Here is an 11787-nt window from a genome sequence, read left to right as displayed (position 1 = left end):
TGCAAAGTGAAGTTTGGATGATGCACTGAGTACTCTAGCTGGAGGCACAGGTTATTAAAAATAAGCTGCAGATATGAGAGTAATTATAGTATACAAGCTGATGGCCTGGCGTGGCACGGTATGCATTTGGCTGGTGTGGGCTCCCCCCACTTTTTCTAACCCCAACACACAATTACTCAGTTACTCAATGACCAGTTTGTGAGCATTGCGGTCTTTGGCATCAATAATTTGCATTGAAGTGAAAAAAATCTGATTGGATGTGGCTCCACCCCTTTTCTGAAAATGAACTCGTCACCCAATGACCAAATGTACCAGGTTTGAGGCTTGTGCCATCAACAGTGCAAGAATGGCAACAATTAAATATTCCCCTTGAAAAGCAATAGTTGAATTTTGATTGGCTTTTGTAGGCTCCACCTACTTTTCTGTATATTAATCCCAGTTACCCAGTGACCAACTGTGCAAAGTTTGAGAACCCAGCCATTAACAGTGTAATAATGGCTGCAGTTTACATTTTCCCAGTGAAATTTGTATTTGTCTCCGCCCACTTTTTTGTTATGGGGATAAAACGTATCCTATATGTTATTCCAGGTAATGTACTATGTGTGTAAATTTTCATTCAAATCCGTTTAGCCATTGTTGCGCGATTGAGTAACAAACATCCAAACTTTCGCATTTATAATATTAGTGAGATTAATCTAAGTGTTGGATTTTCTGTATTTGCCTCACTTAACATGCTGTTTATAAGGCAGACCACTAGATTCTCCGCTGCATTGGGGGAGAAGATGGCTAAACGGTTGGAGGAGATTTTAAACTAGGATCTGGGGGGAGGCGGGAGGATAAAGTCTCAATACATAGACAAGATGAGGTAAAAAGACAGTGGGAACCTATCATTATGGAGGGTGGAGAGGGGGGTGGGGACAGTGTAAAGATTAAGGAGGTTGGTAAAAATTCAAGTAGCCAATTTCATGTAAACAAAATTGGTAAATGTGGTGGTAAAAATATAAAGTGCATGGTAACCAATGCTCGGAGCCTTGCAAATAAAATAGACGAACTAGAGTTCATTCTGAATGACAAAGGCTATGACATTGTGGGAATAACCGAGACATGGATGGATGAAAGCCATGACTGGATAGCTAATTTAAAAGGATACAATGTGTTTAGGAGGGATAGAACAGGGAAAAAAGGTGGAGGGGTTTGTCTCTTTGTTAAGAATTCTCTTACAGCTGTCCTCAACGATGAGATGGAGGAAGATTGCGAAGATGTGGAGTCCGTTTGGGTAAATATTCATGGTGGAAATAAAAGTTGCCAATTGCTTATTGGGGTATGCTACAGGCCACCTCTTATTAATGAAGCTGCAGAACTGAGATTACTACAGCAGATTGAAAAAGCTGCAGGTAAAAATGAGGTCATAATTATGGGCGACTTCAACTTTCCAGACATTGACTGGAGTATTGAGGCTACCCATTCTGGTAAAAGCAGCAGATTTCTGGCAGCACTACAGGACAATTACTTGACTCAAATGGTAACTGAACCAACTAGGGGGAATGCGTTACTGGATCTGATCATTTCTAATAGACCAGATAATGTATCAAATGTGCAGGTTCAAGAACATTTGGGAAATAGTGATCACAACATGATAACGTTTGAGCTGGTGACTGATAGGCCAAGGGGCAGCGGGACCACTAAAACTATGAACTTTAGAAAAGCAAAGTTCACTCAAATTAGGCAGGCACTAAGTTTGGTGAACTGGGATAATGTACTACAAGGGGAAGACACTGAAGGGAAATGGCAAGCTTTTAAACTTATACTCAATCAATACTGTAGTATGTATATCCCATATGGAAACAAAATGTCTAGGAATAAAAAAAGGCCTCTATGGATGAATAGAAAGGTTAAAGATAAAATGAAGAGGAAAAAGAATGCCTATAAGGTCTTAAAACAGGAGGGGACCGAGGCTGCACTAAGCAATTATAAGGAGTGCAATAAAAATTGTAAAAAAGAAATTAGGCAGGCAAAGATTGAAGCTGAAAAACAAATCGCTAAGGATATCAAATCTAACCCAAAAAAGTTTTACAAGTACATTAACTCTAAAAAAAGAAAGGTTGACTGTATAGGACTCCTAAAGGATGAGGATGGGAACTCAATGGTGGATGACCAAGGTAAGGCAGAGTTATTAAATGCTTTCTTTGCTTCTGTCTTCACAAAAGAAACAGCACTGTTGCAAACTACAGAGGCGGAAGAGTCTCAATCTTCTAACTGTAATATTAAATACTTAACGCAGGAAGAAGTGAAGGCAAGACTAAATAAATTAAAAATAGACAAGGCACCTGGCCCGGATGGCATGCATCCTCGGGTCCTAAGGGAATTAAGTTCAGTTATAGATAAACCCCTTTATCTTATCTTTTGTGACTCTCTTGCAACTGGCAGAGTCCCAGTGGATTGGCGTACAGCCCACGTTTTCCCATTATTTAAGAAGGGCAAAAAATCTGATCCAGGAAATTATAGACCTGTAAGTTTAACATCAGTTGTATGCAAACTATTTGAGGGGTTACTAAGAGATACTATACATGACTTCATAGTAGAAAATAATCTTATTTCTCAGCATCAACATGGGTTTACTAAAGACAGGTCCTGTTTGACTAACATGCTCAGCTTTTATGAGGTAGTGAATGCTAATATGGATATTGGGAATGCTGTAGATGTGATATACTTGGACTTTGCAAAGGCCTTCGACACTGTTCCCCACAAAAGTCTGGTGCAGAAGTTGAGGATGCAAGGACTGGGGAAGAGTCTGTGTTCATGGATAGGGAACTGGCTAATGGACAGAAAACAAAGAGTTGTGGTCAATGGATCATACTCAAAATGGGAGACTGTTAGCAGTGGGGTCCCACAGGGGTCTGTTCTGGGTCCAGTGCTCTTCAATTTATTTATTAATGACCTAGTAGATGCAGTAGTGAGCAATGTTGCTATTTTTGCAGATGATACAAAATTGTGCAGAATCATTAACTCTCAGGAAGATAGTGTCATATTGCAACAGGATCTGGATAGGATGGCTATATGGGCACATACATGGCAGATGAAATTCAATGTTGACAAATGTAAGGTCATGCATTTTGGACGTACTAATGGTCTAGCACCATACAAAATAAATGGGATACAGTTGGGGACATCAAACTTGGAGAAGGACTTAGGAGTACTCATTGACAACAAGTTAAATAATCGTACTCAATGCCAAGCAGCTGCAGCTAAAGCTAACACAATTTTGGGATGCATTAAAAGGGAAATAAAAACTCGAGATGCTAGCATAATATTGCCCCTGTTTAACTCTCTAGTAAGGCCACATCTGGAATATGGAATTCAGTTCTGGGCACCACATTACAAAAAAGATATTGCAGTTTTAGAGCAGGTGCAGAGACGAGCAACAAAATTGATGCGTGGGATGGAAGGTCTCACTTATCAAGAAAGGTTAGATAAACTGGGTTTATTTAGTTTAGAGAAAAGACGCCTTAGAGGGGATCTAATTAACATGTATAAATACATCAGAGGGCAATATAATACCTTGGCGGATGAGCTTTTTGTCCCTAGGCCTTCTCAAAGGACTAGAGGACATGATCTGCGCATGGAGGAAAAACGTTTTAGCCATTTATTTAGGAAAGGGTTCTTTACAGTAAGAGTGATTAAGATGTGGAATGCATTGCCACAGGAAGTCGTTATGGCAAACTCTATACCTGTAGAGTAGTGGAGCACTTCCCCAATATCAAATAAGGTGATGTGCCTCGGCTATCCTGGCAACACTCCAGGGTCTTTAGCAGAGAAGAGGAAACGAAGCCGGCACCATCAATCGTATCAATGCTCTTTAATGAGATAATGAAAAGCATACAGCTGATATGCGACGTTTCGAGGCAAATAAGCCCCTTTCTCAAGCTGAGCTGTGCATAGTCAAAGTAACAAATGAACAAACACATTTATATATACATAACATGGAGTAAAGGCAGCCAATCAGCATTGCTAATGCAAATGTCAACCAATCAAATCAGGTCCTACCAAGTGGACCTGATAGGGAACTACATAACTGCCTACCTCATAGGATCGTTTGAAGTGGGATAAGCCCATCTCTCACCCTACGTCAGTCTCACAGAGGGCAAACGGCTACTCTGTTGCTGGGCTGTGAGCACGGGAGTGCGTCTCCGTCAAGCCACGCCTACAGCGGACCTGAAAGGAGACATCCCGCACTACGTAAGGAGGAGAAGGCGACAGCTAGCCGCCGACTCCCCTTCCGCCCAGCAACTAGTGACGCGAGCGGGCAAAGTCCGCTCATTCGTCACTATAGATGTAAATAGAGAGCCAGGGCCGTCCGCCCCCAGTGGGAGGAAAAGCGTGTGTTCGTTGTCTAGCAACGGCACCGCTCATGTGCAGAGTGTCTCATGTCTCTATAAGCCACATAGTCATAGAGATTTCTGTTGTATAGCGGATGAGGTTTGCCTGCAGTAGGGACATATCATGTCTAGTATAGCGGTCTGTCAGGACAGAAGGGGGTCACCAGAGACATGTGGCTGTATGATTGAACAAAAAATCTATGTTCTATATAAAAACAAATGCAAAAGTAAAATCAATAATATTAAAAATAATAAACATAAGAAAAAATGGAAAAAATAGAAAAAATAGAAAAAATAAAATAGAATATAAAATAAAATTAAAAAATAAGAAAATAAAAATAAAAAAGAAAAAAATTAAAAATAGAAAAATGAAATAGAAACATAAAAAAATTAAAAATAGAGATAAAAAAATAGAAATAAGAAGATATATAGATAAAAAAATAATAAAAATGCATATGGAAAATGGAAGTGAAAGTGGTGATACAATGAGTGTGAAACCCCATTGGTGAGAGGCTGAGGCAGCGGAGACAAGGCCGCATACAGCAAGGCACAGGAACTGTACCCTATGCAGAATTTACAAGGAAATATCCATAGTATATACAAAGGAAAAATCATAGTACCCACAGGAGGCTGGACAGCATGGAACGAGGTCAAATAAACGGCATCAAATCAAGTTCTCTATTGAGGCCTCTAGGTTCCATGGTGTCCAGTCTCTTAATCCACTGTGCCTCTCTCCACAGCAGCCTCCTCTCTCTGTCACCACCCCTCCTCAACGGTAGCACCTGTTCTATAATCTGAAATCTCAGTTGGCTAACATGGTGGTTAGCCTGAACAAAGTGATAAGGGACAGCCTGATCTGTCAACCTCTCTCTAATGGCATGTTTGTGAGAAGACAGTCTTTTTTTGAACTTTTGTGTGGTCTGACCTACGTAAATTAGTCCACACGGACATTTGAGGGCGTATACTACGTAAGCTGTGTCACACGTGTAGTAGCCATTGATTCTAAAAAAATTTTCCGGTATGTGGGTGACTCACGTATTCACTCTTTGTCACAGAGCTACAATGTACACAATGGAGGCATGGGAAAGTGCCCTTGCGTGTAATTGTTGATTTGTCTATGTCAGTGTTGCCCATATCTGCATGGACCAACCGGTCTCTCAAGTTTGGTGCTCTCTTATAGGACACCAATGGGGAACGCTGAAAATAAGATATATCAGGGAAACTGTCAGCCAACAGGTACCAGTGTCTCCTGATGATTTTTGCTATATCCTCACTCTGTGTGCTGTACCTCGTGACAAAGGGGATACGGTCGGTGTTGTTCTTCCTAATTCGTCTATGTCGTCCCTCCAGTCCTCCCTGTAGTCTATCATGTGCTGATTGTAATGTATTGATTGGATAACCTCGTTGCGAAAATTTATCCGTCATTTGTGTCAGCCTCTGCTGTCTAGTCACGCCGTCATCAACTATCATCTGAACCCTGCGTAATTGGCCAATCGGTATGGCTCTCCTAGTTGTCTCAGAATGAAAACTATCATAATGTAAAAGTGAATTGACGTCTGTTGGTTTTACAAAGATGTCTGTCTTTAATGCATTATCTTGTCTATAAACAAGTGTATCCAAAAAATTAATCTGACTTTCAGAATAGTGAATGGTCAGACGTATGTCAGTGCATCTAGACATCAATTCTGAAACAAAGGTTTCTAGGGTCGAATGTGGCCCCGCCCACACACAAAAAACATCATCAATATAGCGATACCATAATTTGGCATGTTTGTGAAACAGTTGATTGGTATATACATACCTGACGTAGGGTGAGAGATGGGCTTATCCCACTTCAAACGATCCTATGAGGTAGGCAGTTATGTAGTTCCCTATCAGGTCCACTTGGTAGGACCTGATTTGATTGGTTGACATTTGCATTAGCAATGCTGATTGGCTGCCTTTACTCCATGTTATGTATATATAAATGTGTTTGTTCATTTGTTACTTTGACTATGCACAGCTCAGCTTGAGAAAGGGGCTTATTTGCCTCGAAACGTCGCATATCAGCTGTATGCTTTTCATTATCTCATTAAAGAGCATTGATACGATTGATGGTGCCGGCTTCGTTTCCTCTTCTCTGCTAAAGACCCTGGAGTGTTGCCAGGATAGCCGAGGCACATCACCTTATTTGATATTGGGGAAGTGCTCCACTACTCTACAGATACAAGTGCTATTTCAACACACATAGTGTGTGCACCCCCGGATTACAACATGGAGGATCGAGATGTGGATTCTCCCATCTTCTCCTATACGCCAGAAGAGACATCTAGGATCATGGCACAGGTGTCCACTGAAGTTGCCTTTCTTAATAAGGCGGACGACAAGATTCTACGCAAACAAATCATTAAAGCTGCAAAGACGCACATCACATTGGAACTTCATGCCAAAACTCTGGCTGAATACCATCGCCAACAGAGAATCCCTAGAGGCATGAGATCAAATGTGGCCCCCATCATGTTCCCGACTGATCAATCGTTCTGTCACAAATGGAGTTTGATATGGAACAAAGCTGCGTTTGACTCTATGACGCTGACCATCCAGAAAATTCAGGAAGAACTCCCTAAACTCGAGTCCCAGCGAATACAGCTGAAGGAGAGATTAAAAACACTCATTAGTCACGAGGCCTATGAGGTATTCTCTACCGAATTGTTTAATATTCTGGAAACACACCAACATCAGATAGAGGCGATCAAACGAGACAAGTTCCATCGAGATGAGAACGATTACAAATCGGGATACGTATACCCGTGGCAAAGACCCATACAAAGACCTCGGGCACCACGGAAGCCAAGACAGGGAGGACAAGGAGGACGGGGTGGCTCTCGGCCACAACCTTATGGAAATCCACATGAGTCGTCGGATTTACCCTTAACATCGTCTCAAGAGGGCCTCTCAGACCAGATGTCCAGTCAGGACGGAAGCGGAGGGGGGGACACAGGCGAAGGAGGCATAAGGGAACGCCTGAGATCACGTCAACCAAGACACATGAACAGGCGAACATAGTAGTCAACCTCTCTGCTGTCACGCTGTCCAGTCATCAACTGGCGGTACTCAACCGAGGACTTTCCTTTGCTCCAACACACATACCAGACCCACTAGAAATTGAGGTGGATCTGCAGAGGTTTTTCCGTACAATAAGGCTCAAATACTTCTTTTCCATACCACGACCCTTTGACGGATCTCGTAGAGAGGACTCTGGTGATCTACTGAGATTAAAGGACAGTGGACTACGCATCAAGAGCAAGTTTCAGCCACCATCTTGTCAGATTATCGATATATACACACAAAAAGTCCAAGGGGAAATAGATTCTCTTTTAAGAAAAACCAACATGATGGGCTTAAAGTTTCGTAATAACATCACGAGACTGGCCATTCGACAACTGGCAGATAATGCATCTATTACCATCAAACCTGCCGATAAAGGCGGAGCCATTGTCATCATGGACACAACAAGTTATCGACAGGAAATACTGAGACAGATCTCAGATACATCTACCTATTCGCTCTTGGAGAGGGATCCTCTCCCTGATATTCAATCCAAAGTGGAAACCGTTATATCAGATGCCAAATCGGCAGGATTAATAGATGACCAACTGGCCAAATTCCTGATACAGGACTTTCCGATTACCCCTGTTCTCTACACATGCCCTAAAATCCATAAGAGTTTAGTCAATCCCCCTGGCAGGCCCATAGTGGCAGGCATCGACTCTGTCTTTGCACCCATAGCCAAGTACCTTGAAAAGGTGTTGAGTCCTTATGTGGTGGCCCTAAAATCCTACTTAAGAGACACTCAGATGTTCCTTAATATTTTGCGTACCTTCCCACCTTTGGAAGGACCGGTCTTGCTCGTTACCCTTGATGTGGAGAGCCTCTATACCTCCATCCCACATGATGGGGGTATAGAGGCTGTCCGCTATGTGTTGGAAACCTCTTCAGACTTTTCACAACAGGTTGATTTTGTTTGTAAATTACTTGAAATTGTCTTGACGTTTAATTATTTTCGTTTTGAAAGCAGGTTTTACTTACAGAAGAAGGGCACGGCGATGGGGTCGAATGTGGCCCCCCCCTACGCCAACATCTTCATGGGAGTATATGAAGATATGTATGTATATACCAATCAACTGTTTCACAAACATGCCAAATTATGGTATCGCTATATTGATGATGTTTTTTGTGTGTGGGCGGGGCCACATTCGACCCTAGAAACCTTTGTTTCAGAATTGATGTCTAGATGCACTGACATACGTCTGACCATTCACTATTCTGAAAGTCAGATTAATTTTTTGGATACACTTGTTTATAGACAAGATAATGCATTAAAGACAGACATCTTTGTAAAACCAACAGACGTCAATTCACTTTTACATTATGATAGTTTTCATTCTGAGACAACTAGGAGAGCCATACCGATTGGCCAATTACGCAGGGTTCAGATGATAGTTGATGACGGCGTGACTAGACAGCAGAGGCTGACACAAATGACGGATAAATTTTCGCAACGAGGTTATCCAATCAATACATTACAATCAGCACATGATAGACTACAGGGAGGACTGGAGGGACGACATAGACGAATTAGGAAGAACAACACCGACCGTATCCCCTTTGTCACGAGGTACAGCACACAGAGTGAGGATATAGCAAAAATCATCAGGAGACACTGGTACCTGTTGGCTGACAGTTTCCCTGATATATCTTATTTTCAGCGTTCCCCATTGGTGTCCTATAAGAGAGCACCAAACTTGAGAGACCGGTTGGTCCATGCAGATATGGGCAACACTGACATAGACAAATCAACAATTACACGCAAGGGCACTTTCCCATGCCTCCATTGTGTACATTGTAGCTCTGTGACAAAGGGTGAATACGTGAGTCACCCACATACCGGAAAATTTTTTAGAATCAATGGCTACTACACGTGTGACACAGCTTACGTAGTATACGCCCTCAAATGTCCGTGTGGACTAATTTACGTAGGTCAGACCACACAAAAGTTCAAAAAAAGACTGTCTTCTCACAAACATGCCATTAGAGAGAGGTTGACAGATCAGGCTGTCCCTTATCACTTTGTTCAGGCTAACCACCATGTTAGCCAACTGAGATTTCAGATTATAGAACAGGTGCTACCGTTGAGGAGGGGTGGTGACAGAGAGAGGAGGCTGCTGTGGAGAGAGGCACAGTGGATTAAGAGACTGGACACCATGGAACCTAGAGGCCTCAATAGAGAACTTGATTTGATGCCGTTTATTTGACCTCGTTCCATGCTGTCCAGCCTCCTGTGGGTACTATGATTTTTCCTTTGTATATACTATGGATATTTCCTTGTAAATTCTGCATAGGGTACAGTTCCTGTGCCTTGCTGTATGCGGCCTTGTCTCCGCTGCCTCAGCCTCTCACCAATGGGGTTTCACACTCATTGTATCACCACTTTCACTTCCATTTTCCATATGCATTTTTATTATTTTTTTATCTATATATCTTTTTATTTCTATTTTTTTATCTCTATTTTTAATTTTTTTATGTTTCTATTTCATTTTTCTATTTTTAATTTTTTTCTTTTTTATTTTTATTTTCTTATTTTTTAATTTTATTTTTATATTCTGTTTATTTTATTTTTTCTATTTTTTCTATTTTTTCCATTTTTTCTTATGTTTATTATTTTTAATATTATTGATTTTACTTTTGCATTTGTTTTTATATAGAACATAGATTTTTTGTTCAATCATACAGCCACATGTCTCTGGTGACCCCCTTCTGTCCTGACAGACCGCTATACTAGACATGATATGTCCCTACTGCAGGCAAACCTGATCCGCTATACAACAGAAATCTCTATGACTATGTGGCTTATAGAGACATGAGACACTCTGCACATGAGCGGTGCCGTTGCTAGACAACGAACACACGCTTTTCCTCCCACTGGGGGCGGACGGCCTTGGCTCTCTATTTACATCTATAGTGACGAATGAGCGGACTTTGCCCGCTCGCGTCACTAGTTGCTGGGCGGAAGGGGAGTCGGCGGCTAGCTGCCGCCTTCTCCTCCTTACGTAGTGCGGGATGTCTCCTTTCAGGTCCGCTGTAGGCGTGGCTTGACGGAGACGCACTCCCGTGCTCACAGCCCAGCAACAGAGTAGCCGTTTGCCCTCTGTGAGACTGACGTAGGGTGAGAGATGGGCTTATCCCACTTCAAACGATCCTATGAGGTAGGCAGTTATGTAGTTCCCTATCAGGTCCACTTGGTAGGACCTGATTTGATTGGTTGACATTTGCATTAGCAATGCTGATTGGCTGCCTTTACTCCATGTTATGTATATATAAATGTGTTTGTTCATTTGTTACTTTGACTATGCACAGCTCAGCTTGAGAAAGGGGCTTATTTGCCTCGAAACGTCGCATATCAGCTGTATGCTTTTCATTATCTCATTAAAGAGCATTGATACGATTGATGGTGCCGGCTTCGTTTCCTCTTCTCGGCAAACTCTATACCTGCATTTAAAAGGGGCTTAGATGCTTTCCTTGCGTTGAAAGACATCCATGGCTACAATTACTAGGTAATGCCTAATGATGTTGATCCAGGGATTTTATCTGATTGCCATCTGGAGTCGGGAAGGAATTTTTCCCTTTAGGGGCTAATTGGACCATGCCTTGTAAGGGTTTTTTCGCCTTCCTCTGGATCAACAGGGATATGTGAGGGAGCAGGCTGGTGTTGTACTTTATACTGGTTGAACTCGATGGACGTATGTCTTTTTTCAACCAAAATAACTATGTAACTATGTAAGATTAATCTCTGTGCTGCATATCTCCTAGTTCTGACATTATCTCGCGTAACTTGGACACTTGGCATATACTCCCTTAGCAGCTCTGATTTAATTGTATATGCACATTCTGGGCTGGTAACCATGGTTACACCTCTTTATCAATTCTATGCCTAATATTTGTTTGTGAATGGATAGTAAATCGGCATTAACCCTTAGTTGTGATCTCACTGTATTGCAAGACTAGGCTTTACAGTTATTTACATGGCTGAGTGTGATGAAACTAAACAACAGTGACATAAAATGACCCCTCACTCTACACTTCAACACCAACAAAGGTCTCGCCACTGTGGTCAGTGCATACACCTAGGCTGACCAGGCATCCTCTTTTGCCCGGACAGGTCCACTTTTTCCGACCTGTCCGGGCCATCTTCCCGGGTTTTGAAATGGTGAAGAGAGCCGAAAGCGAGCGAGCCGAGCGGCAGAAGAACCGCTTGAAGAGACAGAAAGCCGAACACGAGCCGACTCTTTGGTAGCCGAGCGGCCAAGCGCAAGCCAGAAGAGCCGATGCTTTAAAGAGCCGAAATTCCCACCACTAGACTGAGACTCAGCCT

This window comes from Hyperolius riggenbachi, chromosome 1, assembly GCF_040937935.1.
Source record: "Hyperolius riggenbachi isolate aHypRig1 chromosome 1, aHypRig1.pri, whole genome shotgun sequence".
Taxonomy (NCBI): Eukaryota; Metazoa; Chordata; class Amphibia; order Anura; family Hyperoliidae; genus Hyperolius; species Hyperolius riggenbachi.
Note: the sequence above shows the minus strand (reverse complement) of the source record.